This window comes from Anolis sagrei, chromosome 2, assembly GCF_037176765.1.
Source record: "Anolis sagrei isolate rAnoSag1 chromosome 2, rAnoSag1.mat, whole genome shotgun sequence".
Classification (NCBI taxonomy): domain Eukaryota; kingdom Metazoa; phylum Chordata; class Lepidosauria; order Squamata; family Dactyloidae; genus Anolis; species Anolis sagrei.
The window spans coordinates 257,686,880-257,708,311 of NC_090022.1; the positions used below are offsets into that span (position 1 = coordinate 257,686,880).

The following is a 21,432-nucleotide window of genomic DNA, read 5'->3' on the forward strand; positions in this document are numbered from 1 at the left end:
GTGCAGGCAAAATGTCAGGACAGAATGCTTCTAGAACATGGTCATACAGCTCAAAAAACCTACAGAAACCTAAATAATCTGTTTCGCACATATTGCATCAACAAAACAGTCCTTTACCTTTCAAAAGGATTACAACTTCTATGACATAAGGTTTTTCTACCAATGACCATTTTCTCTTCTGGAAAAACACATAAGACAACATGAATTTTTAGACAGATGTTATTCTTGTTCACTTGGCTTAATGTGAATGTTCTATCTGTGCTTTTTCCTCTGTACCTTCCATTATCTGACAGTCATCCAGGCCACTCCTCTACTTCTGTTCTTACTTTCAGTCCCCAAATTGTAGCTATAACTCTAACCCCATTTAAGTTGCCTGATGGGCCAGAATATACTATAAATTACTCTTCTGGCCCATGTATCTTTCCTTTCCAGCTCTGTACAAAGAGATGAATAAACTAGGTTTTCTTTCCCGCTGAACAAAAATGGCTAAGATCCTAATTGTCCACAGCAGGGGAGGGGGGTTGCTAACCCCTGAGGGAGAGGGAGGGAAGGAGAATCATAACTTTGAAACATGGAGTCCTGTATTTACCCACAGGTCAAATACAATGTAGAGAGCCAAGAAAATGCAAGCTGCTTTATACTGTAGAATTTCCTTCCCTACTGGTAACCTCAGCTATGACCTGCAACAGGCAAATCTCTTTTGACTGAAAAAGTGGAGTTCATTTTTTCACTTCTGCGAAGCCAGGAACTAAAATTACTGTCAGAGATAAAATGCAGAGAACGAACATACTCATGGAGAGATGTTCCCTGGGGTCTGTGCAGGAGTTCACAAGGAGCTAATCCACCCTGGGTTCATTCAAGGTATGAGTGCATGTTTGTTTTTCTTAGGACTAGTTTTAGTTTCCAGCAGAGGTCATGAAATCATACACCTGAACTCAAATGACTCTGTTGGCATCTACAGTTATACCTACTATTAACAGATCAGGAGATGCTTTCCAGGACCAGCCCAAGAATTAGGCAGACTGAATTGCAATGGGGCAACAGTCTCTCAATCAATCCCTTCCAACTGAGGGCTTGTCTACATAGATCACAAACCCCAAATTGGGCCAAAAGTCAATCCTGAGCATCCAGGTGAGATCCAGGGACTTTCAGCTCTCAATACAGGGAAAAACTGGTTAACCCAATTTCCCCTGCTCCATACTTTGGTGTGTATATGGATGGTTGGGCCAGGTCTAATTCAGAACCAGTCCTGCTGTTCACATGGGCCAGTGCTGTCATCTTGTTTCCCCTGTGCCCTGCAGCCTGGGGGAAAGGGATGTTACCTACTTTTGTCATTGTTTGTCACCACAGTGGCAGCTACAGAATGTTCTGGAGAGCTCTGGAGATCATGGCCACCATTCCAGTGGGAAAAATGGTGTGTTTCAGATATAAAGGGGCATCAACACCTTGCCAAAATCTGGAGCTCATCTGAAGCAGCAATGCTTTGGACCAGCTCCAGATTTAGGTGCCCATGTAGTTCACCACACACAATGCAGCATGTCCCATGTAACCGGCTCTGCATCCCTAAATGTAGCCTGCAACCCTCAGGATTACATTGTCCCACAGCCTATATCTCCTCTGAGCCTAGCTAACATTCAAGATTCTCAGCAGAGATCCTGTTTTGCATCTCACCACTCTATGAGGTTAGATGAATGGATACACATAACAAGGCTTTCTTTGTAGCAGCACATTGACTGTGGAATTCTCTCCAAAGCTGGTTCTGTCCCTTCCAATGGGCAGCCAAATCAATGTTATTTCTCATGATTCGCCTTCTTAAAACCAGGAGACACAACTTTTAGTGTTTTAATTGTTTGTTTAAAATTATTTTAAATAAGTTGTTTTAATCTGCTTTTAAATCTTTTTATTTGTGCATTGTATGTTTTTATCTGTAGGGCATTGCATTGCCAGGCTGAAAGGCAAGAGATAAATTATTCGAATTAATTAGCTGTAGAGCATCCTTTAGCCAGTTTTCTGAAACCTAGATAATCCAAAATATTAAATTGTCCACATGGATTCTTCCTGATGGTTCAGTGTGCATGGACTTTGTTTTATGCACAAAATTATTTAAAATATTATATAAAATTACCTTCAGACTATGCATATCAGAAACATAAGTTAATGTTCTTCTTAAACATTTCTTATTTCCAGATTTCATTATGTACATATTTGTAAATTTCAAGTATTCCACAATCCAAAAGTAAATCCAGAACACTTTGGTCCTAAGTATTTTGCATAAAAGAGACTCAATCTGTAATTAATTTAGAAAGCAAGAAAGCAAGCTGCTTGGCTAGCAAGTTTAAACTGGCAGTTTGGGTTGCCTTTGGATCTGAAATTCTGCATTTGTGATGCAGAAACATCGTATGTTACCTCAAGACATGCCTGGAGCCAATCCTGCTGCTTTCCCATGGCAAGATCTCCTGCTATAAATATCAGAACTATATGGCCAGTTGTGCAGGTCCATCTAAAGGTAAAGGTAAAGGCTTTCCCTGACATTGTCTAGTCATGTCTGACTCTAAGGGGTGGTGCTCATCTCCATTTCTAAGCCAAAGAGCCAGCATTGTCCATAGACAATGCCTAGGTCATATGGCCAGCATGACTGTATGGAGCACCATTACTTTCCCGCAGAAGTGGTACCTATTGATCTACTCACATTTGCATGTTTTTGAACTACTGGGTTGGCAGAAGCTGGTCCTAACAGCAGGTGCTCACCCTGCTCCCTGATTCGAACTGCCAACCTTTCAGTCAGCAAGTTCAGCAGCTTAGTGGTTTAATTCACTTCATGAAGAAGTTGGAATGAGAAATAAAAAACATTGTCCTTCAAAAATAGGGTGGAAGGAGAAGGAACATTTTGGCAAATGACATATCAACCAATTTGTACAATGCCCCCATTTCCAATTCTATTGATGATAGTCCTTATGGTGAAGCAGCTGCAACCTAGAAACAGAAGCTTTGGGGACTGCATCTCTTAGAATTCCCCAGCCAGTATGGTTGCATTGGCTAATTCACCCATGAAGAATACCAGAAGACCTTTGGGTAGTACCTCTCCCCTCCAATCAGTCTATCTTATGAGTCTTGAGAAGATGTCATGGTGGGACAGTGTTATGTAGCACCCTGGTGACAGTTTTCAAATTTCTTGCTGTGTTATTCACTAAGCTTCTTCTGTGTCAAGGCACTGCCAGGATTGGACAGAGGTTTTCTTCTAAACCAAGAGCTGCTTGGATATGGAGTACTTAATCTGATACTTCTTGGGAAGTAGCTCTTCTTGTACTGAGTCACATACACACCATCCTTCCAACAGATTCTGTTCAGCTTATAGGTTTGTTAAGGGAGCCGATTATTACAGACATGATGAGTCTTTGATGTGCTCTCCCTTTCAAAATGAAACTGACCTTGCCCTGAACTGATGAAGCCCTTCGCCAAGCTGATCATTGCAGTGTAGAAAAGAAATAAATAAAAGAGTCTTACTGCTCACAAAAGGGAGGTACAAAGTAGTGAATCTACCCTTTCTCTTCTTTCTTTTACTTTCTTTCTTTCTTTCTTTCTTTCCTCAACAGATCTACAATCTACAAGAGGCAGCTGGCTGTTCCATGGTCTTGCCACGAATGTGTCAATAGTTTATAGAAGATTCATGCAAAGTTTTATGATGTGGTTACACAGTGCAACACATTATTGTGACTGTGTTTTTTTTTATTATTCACTCATATTTTAAATGGCATTCATTATTTCTGTGTTCGTCATTTTTTCCAAACCTGAAGCTATAGTGTATACAAGGTATATGGTCATTTCTTCCTCTTACTCTCATGATATTTTAATATATATGTTCTTAATTTGGGCAATGGAGAGATGGACCAGTTTTGATCTTAGGATACATTTTTGCTGTAAGAAATAATCAAACACCTAAGCATCTTCAATGATCAGCCAGGCCTCCTCATTTATCACTTTCAAGTCTATCTCCTAATTCTAGCAAATCACATTTTAATTTCAGGGGTTGGGAATTTTTATCACATGTATTATTGTGTATGTTGTATGTGTAACATACCACACTGTAAGAATGAGATGGCCTTTTATGCTTAGCAGTAATGAAGATTAATAAACACAGAACATGCTTCCAAGGCTGGCTATGCTCAGCATCCATATGCAGGTTTTATGTCATAGATTGAGGCATTACAATAAAGCGAGGAGGGGGAAAGAGAGAACAGCTGATATACAAAAGGGGCCGTCTAGACAGTACCCCATCAGTCTGGCTAAATTTGGTGTTGGCATTCCCAAAGGGATTGTAATATAATTGTTCTGGTGTCTGCATCCATTTCCCTTGTCAAACACCATCACAAACAATAAATATACATCCCCTTTCACATACAACTCACACAGACTGTACAGCTGATGTGCAGTTTAGAGCACACTGCTATGAAAGCAGCTTTTTGCACAAGGAAAATAAAAATAAAAACACGAGGTGCAGCTAAGCAGTTGTCTAATTTCTAAGAGAAGTGTTGCCCTATTCATTCATTTAATTCAAGCAAATCATAGTTAGCTGAAATTGCGTAAGTGACCTACTTAAATGTAAACAGTTAAAATGGATCCTTTCAGAACACGTAACTTTTCAAAGGGCTCTTTTTTGCCTCTTCACTTTCTGTTTATTAACCTCCCAAAGAAAATTTAACACACACTTAGAGATGTGGGAAGTGTAATGATGGCCATGGACCATAAATTCTAGAGAAGGGGAGGGGAAAACCTAATGAAAAGGGGGAAAGAGATAATAAGAAAAAGCATGGGAAATGTAAATGTCATTTCATAGTTAAAATGAGGCTTTCCACCTTTCCCAAATTTCTTTTAAATATAAACAGTTTTATCTCAATGTTCAAGATGCAATCTTTTGAAAACAGAAGTTTAGGGTCACCGAACAGGACATTTTGAAAGCGGCTGTTTCTGGTTATTTAAAATAAAAAACTGAATTAATTGGATTCTCATCTCATTCACTAACACCTACAGTAATATTTGAAGCAATGCAATGTTTTAATGAAGATCCATATGCAGGTTTTATGTCATAGATTGAGGCATTACAATAAAGCGAGGAGGGGGAAAGAGAGAACAGCTTTGCCTTCTCACTTTGCCTTTTTCTGTTGTAATAGTGCTTTCCAATGGGCTGTTGTTCCTCTTTCTAAATAAAAGCTACAGAAATCAAACAGAAAAGGGCTCTCTTCCACAGCCCTGAACTTGAAGGAATATTCTCCTGTTATGATTATGGAAACATACTTCTAATTAAATGTGCTGAGGATTAGAAAATTGTTTCGTTTTATGAGGTCCAAGGAATTCCTTGAGATCATGACATTAAAAAGTATACTATTCACACTGAGACAGTTTAATCAAAGACAAATTCTGTTCCTTTTCAAATTAGTAGAAAGGCTGCTATTGATAATTTCCACGGAGATGGACTATGACCACTATGCTTTATCAACGTTTTCTATTGAAAGCATATTTTAACATTCTGTTTATCTGTTTTTGGCATGCAAGATCAGCTGCATCTCTGTTATTTAGATTAAAACCACTAATTCTCTGGTTTCAAATTTAGGAAAGTACAAAATGAAACAAAACCAAAACAGGACATGGATTTGCTAGTTTTTTTGCTTGGCTTCTGAAGCAATTTTGGCTCATATTCCAAAAGAAAGAAAACCACAAAAAGGCAGTCATAATATTTGGATAATATTTAATATCTAATATGAGTAATATTTAGTTGAAGCAAGAAACAGAATTTAACCCCCAATAATGATTTGGTCACATGGATGTCCAAAGTAATGCCAAGTCACCTCTCTTTGCAGTTTCCTGTTCATGAATACAGTCTGAGCCTGTTAAAATGGGAAAATATAAAACCATCTAATTTTTTAGTTTCAAAAATAACCCAAAGTGGTTGTAATTTTTTATTCATTTTTGAAATTATTGCATTGTCTTTCTATTTTGTTTTGCGCATGTGTGCGCTTAACTTAGCCATGGTAATTTGTAATAAGAGCAATAAAAATACAGCCAAACTGGAAACAGAAAAGTTCATTGAAAACATGGCAGTTATACATAAAAATGCCATTAAAAGGTGAAGAATATAAAATAAAAACCATCCCTAAAAATCATGGTTTTAAAAGGCCCAAGGCAGAAGCATTCTCGTTACATTCCCAGGACTTCAGATGGCTGGTTAGATGAAATCCACAAGTGACCATTCTCTGACCACCTACCCCTTTTGCTCAAATTATGAGTCTTTTTAATACACTTTTAGGGAATCATAAGCACAGTGTATAGTCCCTGGAAGCCTTATCCTCCCCAATCCAGTCCACTTCTAGATATATAAAAAGGCAATTGGAAGGGATCCCGTTGGTTGTATAGTCCATCTCCTTCCATATGCAGGAATTCACACTTAAAGACTTCCTAAATCACCATACATTGAATATGACTTGGACATGACTATTTTTATTGTTACTGCATGCCTTCAAGTCATATCCAAAGTATGATGACCTTAAGATGAACCTACCATGGAGTTTTCTTTACAAGTTTTGTTCAGAGGGCTTTGTCATGGCCTTCCTCTTAGGCTGGGAGAATATGACTTGTCCAAGGTCACCTAGAGGGTTCGCATGGCCAACAGTGGATTTGAATGCTGGTCTCCAGAGCCATCATCCAGCACTAAGACTACTATACCATGCTGGCTCCATGCAAGACACATATCTATCCAAATTCAAAGGAATTTCAAAGGAAGGAGTGTACGTTGTCTTCCAAAATAGTCTGTTCTACTGCTACACAGTTCCTACCTCTATCAAATTCTTTCTAATATTTTGTTGAAATCACATGTCTTCAAAACTGAATCAAGTGTTTTACCGCTTACCTTCCAAAGCAACAGAAAGCAAGCTTTCTCCATGTTACACATGGCAACCCTTGAAATATTTGAAGATGGCCTCTCAGCCTTCTCTTTTCTGGGCTAAATGTATTCAGCTTTCTCAGCCATTCCTAAAAGGGTTACTTTCCAGACCATTTGCTATCTTGGTCACCTTTGCTCTGGATGGTTTACAGCTTGATGTTCTTCTTAACTACAATGCCCAAGAGAGATACAAGATAGAACAAGAATACTACTATTATTTGCCTCGTTATGATGCAACATAGATTTGTGTTGTGCTTATTTCCCTGCAACATTGCACCACTGATTCATATTTGACTTGTATTTTAGTATGAACATTATGTTATTCTAGCATTACTGACAACAATTGTTGCTTTTGAGAATGCTTCCATGCTAGAATATGAAATATTATTATCACACAGTAAGTTGTATTGTAATAATGTCAATTTGTTGTAAAACATAATGTTTTGGTGCTTAATCTATAAAATTACAATGTAGTTTGACATTTGATAGGCTTTTCCTTAATCCCTCCTTATTATCCAACATTTTTGCTTATCCAACGTTCTACCGGCCTGTTTATGTTGGATAAGGAGCCCCCGGTGGCACAATGGGTTAAACCCCTGTGCTGGAAGGACTGAAGACCAACAGGTCGCAGGTTCGAATCCGGGGAGAGCGCAGATGAGCTCTCTCTATCAGCTCCTCATGTGGGGACATGAGAGAAGCCTCCCACAAGGATGGTAAAACATCAAAACATCCAGGCGTCCCCTGGGCAACATCCTTGCAGACGGCCAATTCTCTCACACCAGAAGCGACTTACAGTTTCTCAAATCGCTCCTGACACGACAAAAAAAATGTTGGATAAGTGAAACTCTACTGTATACAGGTTGTTCCAGTTTATTATTGTTGCAAACATTATTTGCATGGATTTCCCCCCATTATTAGCTGTTTTAAACTGGCATGTCAAACACACTGAAAAATATCTTACTTAAGGCCTTCAAAACAACTCCATATTTCTAGGAGTGGCCATCTTACTAGCATTTATAGTTTGCTTTCGACAACAAGTTACAGATTTGAGAGCCATTAGAGACTATATTTTTACAGTTACATTTATTTCGATGACTTGCCAGCAAATAGAGATTTTTTATAAGAAATTACCAATTTGTTAATTAGATATTATATTTTTGCAAGTAATTTCACACTACAGTCATTTCCCATATATGCTGATAGTCTATGCTCTGAATTGTAGAGTTTCATTCAGAGTTCTACCTCTGCTTTTATCTTCATTTGTTATTTTCATGGGCTGCTGATTTTACTTTTGCAATAATAATAATAACAACAACAACGACAACAACAACAACAACAACAACAACAACAGCTTTATGTATATTCTACCCTATCTCCCTGAAAGGACTCAGGGCGGATTCCAAACATAAAAGACAAACATCCATAGTAACGAAATTTAGTAACCCAACATATAAACACAAATTTTGATTTAACAATTAAAATTAAATAAAAAAACACGGCATGTCTTATCAGACATAAGACAAAGCTATATTATTATTATTATTATTATTATTATTATTATTACTATTATTGTATCAACTATTATTAATATACCATTACAGGGCTTTTATTATCTGAGATATGTTCATTTATTATGATGATCCTATTCAACTTGTGTTCCTGAGCCACACTTTATCCCATCTCTCAGAGAGAGAAAAAAATATAGACAAGGCTCCTAAAAAATAATGAAGCTCATAAGGGTGTTGTAGGCCAAGGACTAATCTGTTGTGAAGAACATGACCACAATCCTCTACACATTTATCTGGACGTAAGTCTTATTGAACTCAGTGGGGCTTACCCCTGAGTAGACATCTATAAGATGGCATTGAATTGATCATGGGATTAAAGCTAAATAGAACCAGAGCAGTGTCCTTTCGCATTCAATCCTACATATTAAAGAAAAATGTAATGAAAAGCCAGAGCAATATTCTGGAACAATTATCAGCTTGCTAAGTCACAAAAGAATGGAATCTTTGATCCACAAGTCTTATGGCTTTTTTTTTTTTACTTTTGATATTTTATTGGATTTTTTTTTACAAGATCATCATCCTCTCCCACCAAGGATATAGTCATTCGTTTTAAGTACCATAGAATCTGTATAATTATAAACGAAGTCATACTTCTTATAAATGAAACTGCATATACACATACACGCACATGCACACACACAAACACACACTAGATATGCTCTCTCATACATGCATAATACACAAACTAGTTCAAAGACATATCTACCAACACATACCGGAAAAGAAAAAGCCATGAGCCATGGTCGAACCATTAAGAAAAATGGACTTTAAATATCAGTCTTTTTTTTACAAAAAAAATAATAAAATGAGACAATAAACTTGCAGAGGGAAACGGTTGTCCTACATCACAGTTTTCTCCAGTTTTCCCAGCTATGGGTTGAAGTGCGGAAAGAATCAAAACCTAGTATCTTTTGGGTATCTCCCAGAAGTTCTTCACAATTAGCTTGATGAAAATGAGATGCCTGAATTGGTAATTAAAAGAGCTGGAATATAACGAGCTGCCTGCTGTTGACTCCCACTCCCCAAACCCCTGTGAGATCTTGCTCTGTGTGTATGTATGTGTGTGTGTGTGTGTGTGTGTGTGTGTGTGTGTGAGAGAGAGAGAGAGAGAGAGAGAGAGAGAGAGAGAGAGAGAATGTAATGTACAAAAGTGTGTTTGTAAGGGAAGGAGGGAAACACCTCCATTTCCTCTGAGATCAGTCACTACTGAGAAACCAAAGGGGTTCTCCCTTTTTTTGAAACAGAAATCATAGAGAAATGTTAATGATTTTATGAAAGAATGCAGGGGGAGAAAGAAAGAGGGGAAGCAGAAAGATTAATATTTGCCACAGGGTGATGGTAGTTGTTCCTCCAGCGAGTAAATGCCCCTTTCCATTAGCATAATATGAAAAGAAAAAGGAAGGCTGTGTTGTTGTGAATTTTCAGGGCTGTATGGCCATGTTCCAGAAGTTCCATTCTCTCCTGACATTTCACCTGCATCTGTGGCAAGCATCCTCAGAGATTGTGAGGTCCGTTAGAAACTAGGAAAATTTTGTTTATATAATGTCTGTGTAATGTCCAGGGTGGGAGAAAGAACTCTTGTCTGTTTGAAGTAGATGTGAATGTTGCAATTGGCCACCTTGATTAGCATTGAATGGCCTAGCAGTTTCAAGGTCTGGCTTCTTACTGCCTGGGAAAATCCTTTGTTGGAAGGTGAGTCCTTTGTTGGGAGGAAGGCTGTGTTGTTGAAGGCTTTCATGGCTGGAATCACTGGGTTGCTGTGAGTTTTCAGGGCTGTATGACCATGTTCCAGAAGCATTATCTCCTAATGTTTTGCCCACATCTATGGCAGGCATCTTCAGAGGTTGAGAGGTCTGTTGCAAACTAAAAAAGTGATATTTATATATCTGTGGCATGTCCAGGGTGGGAGAAAGAACTCTTGTCTACTTGAGACAGGTGTGAATGTTGCAATCGCTGGTGTGAGTGTTGCAAAGCATAGTTTATTTATTTACTGTATTTATATACCGCCTTTCTCACCCCAAGGGGGGACTCAAGGTGGTTGACAACTTATTAATGGCAAAAATTCAATGCCAACATACAGTACACAAAGAAATCATAATAACTAATTACTACATATAACGATGAACTTAAAATCAATTTAAAACCATTCAACATAAGACATACCTAAAAGGGTGCAAGTCACTTTTGGTGGCTTCTGGTGTGAGAGAATCAGCTGTCTACAAAACTGTTCCCCAGGGGATGCCCGGATGTGTTCAATCCTGTGAGGAGACTTCTCTCATGTCCCCCAGGCAAACTTCACAGGATGTCTGCACCCTACACCACTGGAGAAATTACACTGCTTAGCTGGTATTGCATCTCCTGACATCCGCTGGGAAGTAGCAGCCAATAATGAAGGGACCAAGGCATTGACATCTCTGGCCCATCCTCTGTTCAGATATCAGCCAACACACCAATGTGTTCAATCAAGAAATAGTTTTCTAATATCTACAGGGATACTCACTGGAACACCTCAGCAAGCAAGAGTCTAAAAGTAGCAGGCTAAAACCCAGCACCTCAATCAATGGCTGATACCAAATGAGGCTCCCTTCTGGGCACACAGAAGACTGGGTGGCTTGGAAGGCACTGAACAGACTACACTCTGGCACCACAAGATGTAGAGCCAACCTTAAGAAATGGGGTCACAAAGTGGAGTCCACAACATGTGAGTGTGGAGAAGAGCAAACCACAGACCACCTATTACAATGCAGTCTGAGCCCTGCCACATGCACAATGGAGGACCTTATTATAGCAAGTGTCCAGCTACTAGTCAAAGGGCATTTAATATAATGTCTGCATTTTGTGTTAAACTTTGTGTTGTTTTTAATGCATTACAACTGTGCCCTTGATTTGCTCTGATATGATAAATACCTAAAATTTGTTTGCGCCATCTCTACCAGAGGCCTATTGCTGGCTATGGTGGGCCTTATGTCAATGCTGGGAAAAGGAATGGCATCAGATGCCCTTGGTTGAGTTACGGTGGGGGATTCTGGCCTTTGTGGTTTGTTTTGTTTGGTCTGCTTGGGAAAGAGGCAGCTAGAGGGGGTTTTGTAGGGGGAGGGGGGCAAAGAGAGTAAACAGTCTGGAATTTCAGGTTCAGGTTGGAGTGCAAGGAAGGGGATTGTTGGTCTGTGCGAATTTTGCATTTTGTGGCTCTCCACTCTTGGAGGCTGCAGTTCAAGGGGGATTGGGGAGAGGCGGGGAAAGGAGGGGGGGGGGTCCTGTCTGCAGCTGCCCCTCTCTCACACTTGAATTTTTCCCCCTTATATAAAAAAAACTCTTTAAAAAATCAAGAGGGAGGGGAGACAAATCCGTGAATGCCTTTCGCCAATAAGAGATGAGGCATATTGAAAACTATATTAAATTACCCTGATTAACAATTTAACCACGAACAGGGGAGCTTGGGGAGATCTCTATAGGCAAGGCTGAGGGCTATTCATGCCAGCAGCGAAGAGGTCGAAAGGGTTCTGAAGTTCACAGGCTCGGAGCTTTTGTTATGCTAACAGACAATCTCAAATCAGCTGCCTAGTGGAGTGTGAAATATAAATGATTCCTTGAGAACTTCCAATAAGTTGTCACTCTTGCTCCCTCGCCAAATACCAGGACTGGCTGCAAAAATCTCCAGCCGGCCCCTTTGGCCAGCGCCCAGAGGAGGCAGCCCAGCCAAGGAAGGAAGGAAGGAGATGGAGGAAGGAAGGAAGGAAGCCCTTTGTTGCTCCCAAGTTCACTTTGTGTTGTTCTTATTGATGTTCTCCTACTATTACAAAAAGAAAATTTGGGAAGAGGTGGCCAAAGCGTGGCCCATGGACCTCCTGTACCCCCTAGTCCTTTTGTGCAGCCTTCAAAGACCCAATGAATAAATTGTGGAGTCTTCCAAAAGTTGTTGAATTCACAGCTCTCACAGGAAACCCCAAATGTATTTTGGTTTTGGGCCTACGCTATGATGGATGAGGGTTTGGCTGGGCTTCATGTCCCACCGAAACACACATAGCCTAACCAGATACAATGAAGACAATCTGCCCTTGCGCTTTGCTACTCTGCTGCTGAGCATGCATGCCCAGCGTGGAACACATCTCACCACGCGAAAACAGTGGATGTGGCTCTTAATGAGAAATGCCACATTATCACAGGAGGTCTGCACCCTACACCACTGGAGAATCTACACTGTTTAGCCAGCACTGCACCAGGATCATCTCAGCAAGCAAGAATCCAAAAGTGGCAGGCTAAAGTACAGAACCTCCACCCATTCTGATACCAAATGAGAGTCTCCCACCTGGGCTCACAGAAGACTGGGCGACTTGGAAGGTGTTTAATAGACTGCACTCTGGCACCATGAGATCTGGCACCACATCTCTCACAGTCAGGAAGTTCTTCCTCATGTTCAGACGGAATCTCCTTTCTTGTAGTTTGACGCCATTGTTCCGCGTCCTAGTCTCCAGGGCAGCAGAAAACAAGCTTGCTCCCTCCTCCCTATGACTTCCTCTCACATCTATACAGGGCTATCATGTCTCCTCTCAGCCTTCTCTTCTTCAGGCTAAACATGCCCAGCTCTTCAAGCTGCTCCTCATAGGGCTTGTTCTCCAGACCCTTGATCATAAGATGCAGAGCTAATTTTAAGAAATGGGGCCACAAAGTGGAGTCCATGACATGCGAGTGTGGAGAAGAGCAAACCACAGACCACCTATTACAATGCAGTCTGAGCCCTGCCACATGCACATTGGAGGACCTTCTTATAGCAACACCAGAGGCACTCCACTGGGCAAAAAGGACATTTAATATGATTGCCAAGTTTTTAAAGTTTGTGGGTTTTTTAATACATTACAATTATACCCTCTGTTCGCTCCTGATGCGATAAATAAATACATATCGTCCTCTCTTCCACTCCTTCTTTGATATTCCCAGGATTTGGGGGCCCTGGGACTGAAGTGTCGGCCTTTCTCACAAAGCGACGGGTCCTGGCAAGAGGTGCAGCCAGGAGCAGCAACAGCTTGAACCCTGGCGTGCCTTCGGACTAGCCTTTCGACCTCCTCCCCACCGAACCCAAACAAAGCCCGGGAAGATTTACGGGGCTCTGAACCCTGTCCCCAACCCTAGACAATTCGGGAACCCACCGCGATCTGATTTAGGGGCCAGGCCGGGAGCCTTCAAATGCCCTTTCTGTAGCCACCCAGTCTGAAGCCCTCTCCTGGCTGTCAACCCCGGCCAGCCTGCCTTGCAAGGGCTTGGCATTTGGAAGTTGGCAGTTCCGGGGCGAAGGGGCGAAGTGGGGGGGGGGGGGCGAAGGGGAGTGAGCCGAACTCTGGGCACGATTGTCTTCCCGACTCAGCAGCAGAGAGAGGGGGGAGCGGGCGGAGGGGGGGCCGAGTTGGTGGGAAAACGAGGCATAAAGGGACCGAGAACGAGTTAATTATCTTTACTGTATAAGGAAGGGGATTAATCCGTGCTGGGCTCTGATCTCATCCCGGGGAAAGGAGGGGGGGAGGGAGGGAAGGGGGGGGGGAGAGAGAGAGAGAAAGGGCGTTTTGGACGCGGGAAGGAGCCAGCCCCAAAGGCGCGCGGAAAGGCCAAGCCTGTGCAGACGTGGCGCCAAACTTCTGCGCCCAGACACGCGTGTTTGTGTGAAGGGACCACAACATAAGTGGGGGTCTGTCTAAAGGGGGATAGGAAGTAGATCCAGTCTCTCCCCAAATTTTGCATAAACCTGACAAGAGAGAGGTGGGGAAAGGAAAGGAGAAGGAGAAAGGGAAAGGGAAAAGGGAAAAGAGAAGGGAAGGAGAAAGGAAATGAGAAAGGAAAGGGAAAAGGAAGGGGAAGGGAAGGAGAAAGGAAGGGGAAGGGAAGGAAAAAGGAAAGAAAAGGGAAAGGAAGGGAAGAGAAGGGAAGGAGAAAGTAAAGTAAGGAGGAAAGGAAAGGAAAAGAAAAGAAAGGGAGGGGAAAGGAAGGGAAGGAGAAATGAAAGAGGAAAGGAAAGGAAGGAGAAAGGAAAGGAAAGAGGAAAGGGAAGGAGAAAGGAAGGGAAAGGAAGGGAAGAAGAAAGGAGAAAGGAAAGAAGGAAGGAAAGGGAAGGAAGGGAAAAGGAAGGGAAAGGAAGGGAAAAGAGGATATTGGATAACATTGCGCTCTCTCCTCTGCCTTTGATTTTGATATTTTAGGGACCCGCATCTGTTTTATTTGCTGTGGTTTACGAAATGGGTTTGAAAAACAAAACCAAACCGGGAATGGCAGGCTGGGTCTCCATTCCAAAGATGAAGGCTGACCAGGAGACACAACCTGTCCCCCTCCTTGTGTCTCACCTTAAACCCCGAGTGCCTCTCTTTAGAAGGAAGCCTCCCTGTTTTGGTTCTCCCTTTTTTGTTTGTTTGTGTGTTGTTTAAAGTGGAGCTTGAAATCCCACCCCAAGTCTCTTTCAGCCGTAGTTAGGAAGAAGGGGAAGAATGAATAGCTAATATTGGGCATTCTTTCATTCTCTCTGCCATTTGCATTTTCTATCTCTGTGTAAGTGTTACCTGTGGGTGTGGATATGCTCCTACATAATCCTGACATTGACACCTCCCGCCGCAGACACACCCACACAACACACACACACACTTTTTTCTCCAGGTTAGATTTCTGATGTAGATATTACAGATAGAAAGATGTTTTAATATAATAGTCCGTTCATCCAAAGTTGTTCAGTAGTCATTTGTGTAGTTCGAATTTCTCTTTGTTTAAAAACATTTTTTAAAATTCTTCTGTAAACCTAGCTTTGAAAAGAAAAGCAGCCTTTCTCACTTTAGTCTCCTTTTTTGCAAGGAGGGTCTTTGAATAAGGTAGCATTTCAATTGAATTTGCCACCTTTGGTTTGTTTACAACGGATTTTTATTTTTTTAAAAATAGGAAATTCTTTCCAATGTATTTAGAAGTTGTTGCCTTTATCAATAGCTGAACGTCGTGGATGGCCTAAAACTATGAGACTGTTTCATTGATAAATGGAATAACTAAATTATAATTTCATAATATTTACCAATGCAATATCTCTTTAAGCTTTTGAAAAATGGCAAATTGGAGAATTCTGGTGTTTTGAGATGACAGCACTGATTTGATATTACTTCTTCATTTACACAATTAGCAACAGAGTTACAGATCCCTCTCATTTAATTTCCCTCAAAGTACAAGAGAAGGTATTTTGGAAATCATCCCAAGTACACTTATTTAGGAATAGGTTCCATTGAACTCAATGGGGCTCTTTTGAGTTAGTATGAATCTACTAAACATCATTTTGTATAAAAGTATTATCATTGTCCAGCTTCTTTTCTTCATTTTCCCTCTGCAATAATAATAATAGTAATAATAATAATAATAATAATAATAATAATAATAATATGCTTTCTTTATATTCTGCTTTATCTCCCAGGAGGGACTCAGTCATTAGAACTATAAATAAAGTATTTAATAATGTCAGAAAAAAACAGAAGTCAACTGAAAGCCAGTACAGACTTTGAGATAAATCCTATCTGAAAGATTTGGGGAATTTTTATTCCATATGTTTTTCAGTTAACAGGCATCACCACAAAGTATACAGACTACAGAATTATATATATATAACGAATGAGGGCCATTACAGCTTTTGGAGTAATTAGAAGGATTTCCTTCAGTAATCAATAACAATAATAATAAAAGAAAAAGCTTGAAAGGGCACAAGAAAAACACTTGATATGAATAAATATGTCAAAGGCCAATTACGATTTTTTAAAAAAATCTGTTGATAATGCTGGATAACCATCTAAGAAGAAAAACTTGGAAGATTATCACAATATATTATAGCTGCAGCAAAAATCATTTATGCTCAGAGATGGTAGGAGTCAGTAATCCCAGCTCAAGAAGAAAGAGAATGGCTGATCTCTAAATTTAGTTGAGATGGATAAACTGTCATTGCTGATTAAGGAGAAATCTGTGATCAACTCCAAGAAAGACTGGGACTAGTTTATTCTCTTCTCACAGCAAGAACGGGGGCAATTGTCAACTGTGGGATTTATGAAATTAGAAGAATGTTCCTCAAAGTAGAAGTGTGAGGGGCTTTTTCATGACAGAAGTGTGTAGTAGAAGTGTGGGTTATATTATACCATTTAAAGGGAGTAGAATAAGAAGGATTTTTTTAAAAAAAGCACAAGAGAGTGAGATTTGGAGAACTGCTTCCTTCCTAGTTTGTTAATTTAGGGTTTGTGTGTTTAAGTATGTGATTCTTTTCTGTAGGTTTCTAGGTGTAGTGGATAGAATGTAGCTGTAGAATTATATGTTATAAAATCTTGTTTCTTTGTTAGTTTAGTTTGTGTATGTTTCATGTTTGCCATTGTGCATTGATATAGGTATGTAATGACTTGAAGTAGCTAGAATGTTGCTGTGTAGCTGTAGCATTACATATCCCAAATTCTTGCTTTTTTGCAAACTTGGATGTGTTTTATTTCTCTGTTTATTCTTCAATGTAGGGTTATTGTTAGTTGTCACTGCTAGAATGTAACTGTGTAGTTATACCATTATATATCACAAAAGCTTGCTTCTTTGTTAGTCTAGTTTTGTGTCTCATGTTTGTGTTTGTGCTTTGATATAGGTTTGTAGTTAGTTGGAGGTGTGTAGTTGTGGGATTATAGATCATAAAATGATGCTTCTTTTGTTAGTCTAGTTTGAATGTTTCTCATGTTTGTGTTTGTACTTTGATATAGGTTCATAGTTAGTTGTAAATGTGTAGTTGTGGGATTGTGTATAATAAAATCATGCTTCTTTGTTAGTCTGGTTTGCATGTGTCTCATGTTTGTGTTTGTACGTTGATATAGGTTCATAGTTAGTTGTAGGTGTGTAGTTGTGGGATTATATATCATAAAACCATGCTTCTTTGTTAGTCTAGTTTGTGTCTCATCTTTGTGTTTGTGCTTTGATACAGGTTTGTAGTTAGTTGGAGGTGTGTAGTTGTGGGATTATATGTCATCAAATCATGCTTATTTGTTAATCTGTTTGCATGTGTCTCGTGTTTGTGTTTATGCTTTGATATAGATTTGTAGTTAGTTGTAGGTAGGTGCAGGATTAGATATCATAAAATCTTGCTTCTTTGTTAGTCTAGTGTGTATGTGTTTCATGTCTGTGCTTTGATGCAGGTTTGTAGTTAATTGTAGGTGCATAGTTGTAAGATTATATATAATCAAATCATGCTTCTTTGTGTTATGTATGCCTTTCTGTTATTCTCATTTTTGAATAAAAATAGCTATTAAAATAATACATATATATTTTAAAAAATAAGGGAAAAAATAAAAATGAAAGAATGAGTATGAAGCTACAGAGATTTAAATGACACCCACAAGATGGCTGCCTCTCAGTCTCCCCTCTGTGGCTGCTGCCTAATTTCAACAGACAAATTAATTTCAAGGCATTGTTGAGCAATGCATTAAGAAATTTGCAAACCAGAGGAGTTTGCCTGCCCCCCAAAGATCTGGAGCCCTTGATGGAAGGATAGATAGATGCAACGTCTATTGACAAGGGTACATTAAAAGGTGTCATACTGTACACATCATTCATTATGTTGGTTTTCTCTCCCCGCCTCTGTATGGGGTTGAGAGTGACAAACAACCCAGTGTCAGGGAAAGAGGGCGCACAGGAAAAGCCTTCCTTTTTGGGGAAGGGGGAAAGAGAGAGAGAGAGAGAGACCTACCAATAAAGGAACATTGCAGCAACCAGATTACATCACCTCCCCTTCTTTAAAAAAACAAAACAAAAGAGTAGTAGAGGAAGGTGGATAGTAGTATAGGTTGGTTCTTTCCTTAGAGACACATTGGCAGCAGGACTAGTCTGAGAAGGAGTGCATCTCCTTCTACAGTTAGGAAGCATTTGCTTCCACCACTCTCATTTTTTTACAAAATGCATACTTAATTGGGTCAGGTTCCCAACTAATTCATTCCTTGTTTTTCAAATCCTTTCTCCTGTTTACAGGATGCAAATACATTTAAGGTCACCCCTTTCCTTCCAATCCCAGAAAAAGCCTTCCCAAGTCGTACTTCTTATTGGGACCCCTTACAGAAATACTATTGGGTTCCCACCAGAGAAAATAATAATAATAATAATAATAATAATAATAATAATAATAATAACAACAACAACACAGTCCTAGACACTTGGGAACTGACGTGTGATCCAATACAACAGTCAGCAGAGTGATCTTGTTTGCTGTGTACTAATCTTGTTGTGTTAATAATAATAATAATAATAATAATAATAATGGGTCTGCTGTCTGCTGTGTCAGCTGTGGACTCATCTTGTTATGTTCCAAATAATAATAATAATAATAATAATAATAATAATAATAGCAGAGTGATCTTGTCTGCTGTGGACTCATCTTGTTGTGTTTATAATAATAATAATAATAATAATAATAATAATAATAATAAGCAATCTCATGTTGACTGAAGACACCTAGGTCAATGCATCTCATAAAGGGAAGTAGTTTCATCTTGCTCCAAAAAAATAAATAAATCCCTGAAATTCAACTGGGGGCAACCAGTAGGACTGTAACTCCTTTTTTGTGTGTGCCAAAGAGCGAGTTTTGAAAAGAGCCCATTCAACAAAACCGGGAGGTGAAAAGGTTACTCCGGGAGTTGACACTGCGGACGAAAACAAAGCCAACAGTTCAGTTCCAATAGGAAATATAATAAAACCCTCTTTATCTCCAAGCCATCGGGGACAAGCACCCAATACAAGTTAACAAGTAAGAACTGATAAGATAACATTTATAAGGGGTCAGGAGTCAAATGCCAGTCAAAGGCGTTTAACCTCTTGGGTCATCGGCAGGAAGAGTTAAAACACATCGAGGGTTATTTATCGGATTTTGAAGGTACCTGACCAGTGTCAGGGGAGGCTTACCCAATGGGGATTTAGGCAAGGGAGGGCTGGGGGGGGGGGGCGTCCTTAACAGAACTGTCAAACCCTATGCCTTTTCTTAAAAGGGGGGGGATAAGGCGGAGAGAGACAGGAAGGAGTTTCTTTCTGGCAGCTACAAATCTCGGCCATCGAGCAGGCAGATCGATGACTACATCGGATATATTTATATATATATTAAAGACAAGATCACACCCCCATGCAGGCATCATTTGAAACCACTTTAAATCCACGGTTAAATAAGAGAAGATGTGAAGATGGGCGAGGCAGGAATATCAGGTTTTCACTGCCCTTTCCCACCCCTGTGCTTCAAAATGTTGCTCAAGGATCGGACAGGTTCCCAACTAATCCTAACTATTCACCTCCCAACAAAGGATTCCCCCAGGCAGTAATAAGCCACACCTTGAAACTGCTAGGCCATTCAACGGGAATCAAGGTGGCCAATTGAAACATTCACACCTACTTCAAACAGACAAGAGTTCTTTCTCCCACCCTGGACATTCCACAGACATTATATAAACCCCATTTTCCTAGTTTCCAACAGAACTCACAACCTCTGAGGATGCCTTGCCATAGATGCAGGCGAAACGTCAGGAGAGAATGCTTCTGGAACATGGCCATACAGACCGGAAAACACACAACGACCCAGTGATTTCGGCCATGAAAGGCTTCGACGATATATTAATTCCTCCTTTGTTTCTCAAATCCGTTTTCTTGTTTATATTTAAGTTTCACCCCTTCCTTTCAATCCCAGAAAAAGCCTTCCAAAGTCGTCCTTCTTTTGGGGATCCTTAGAAATACTAAATAAGAAGAAGAGGAGGAGGAGGAGGAGGAAGAGGAGGAGGAGGAGGAAGAAAATCCTTAGAGATACTATTGGATCCCACCAGAGAATAATAATAATAATAATAATAATAATAAAATAGATCCTTAGAAATACTATTGGGATCCCACCAGAGAATAATGATGATGATGATGATGATGATAAAAAGATCCTTAGAAATACTATTGGGATCCCACCAGATAATAATAATAATAATAATAATAATAATAATAATAGATCCTTAGAAATACAATTGGGATCCCACCAGAGAATAATAATAATAATAATAATAATAATAATAATAATAATAGATCCTTAGAAATACTATTGGGATCCCACCAAAGGATGATGATGATGATGATGATGATGATAAATAGATCCTTAGAAATACTATTGGAATCCCACTAGATAATAATAATAATAATAATAATAATAATAATAATTAATGGATACACATCGAAAGAAAGACAGGAGCTAGTTGCAAGGCCTTTTTTTTTCTAGGCCTGCTGCTTGCCTAAGCACAGGGTGTTTTTCCCCCCCAAGAAGGACGAACCTCGTGGATTTCAAAGGCTTTTAAATATTTATCCGAAGCCTTGCCTGGCCAGATTCAAATGACACCTGAAGTGCACTCACCTTTATTGACAAGCTCTGTCCTGAAAGTCCATTTGCCTCCCGAAAACCCCCCAAGCGGTGCAACAAAGACGACAACCCGTTTCCATTCAGTTAATGTTTAAAGGGGGGGGGGGGGCAGCGAGGAGAAAGGGGGGGGCACCCCGAGCCACCTTAATCAGCATGCTGATTGCATCGTCAACTAACAAATAATTTACTACTCCGAGCATTGCATGCCATTAAAAGCTCATTAAATTTTCTGTTCTCCAATGGGAGCTTTCGCTTTTCCACGGCATCCTTTGGCTTGGAATTATCACTTATTCAATTTTCGCAATATTTCCTCCCCCCCCCCCCCCGTCTTTCCCCTAAATCATAAGTGAATATTTAAAAACACACATACACAGGAAACACCTTTCCCCGCAAAAGACAATCCAAGCGGGAACACGCCTTGGTTGCCTTCCTTGACTTTAACCTTATTTGTGATTTTGTGTGTGCATGGCTGTGACTGTATATACGTTTACATGCACACATATAGGGCGGTGTAGTGTGTGTGCATCTAGGGAGAG

The 21,432-nt window shown here is 40.0% G+C and overlaps 1 long non-coding RNA gene across 1 annotated transcript in view; it reads right to left on the reverse strand.

Annotated features, from left to right (window-relative positions):
- The window catches only part of LOC132767136 (uncharacterized), a 111,751-nt gene extending 90,756 nt beyond the window's left edge, over positions 1-20,995 (reverse strand). The window contains exon 1 of the long non-coding RNA XR_009630603.2: positions 20,891-20,995. This is a non-coding gene — a long non-coding RNA (uncharacterized lncRNA). The remainder of the gene's footprint in view (positions 1-20,890) is intronic.
- Positions 20,996-21,432: the final 437 nt, after the last annotated feature.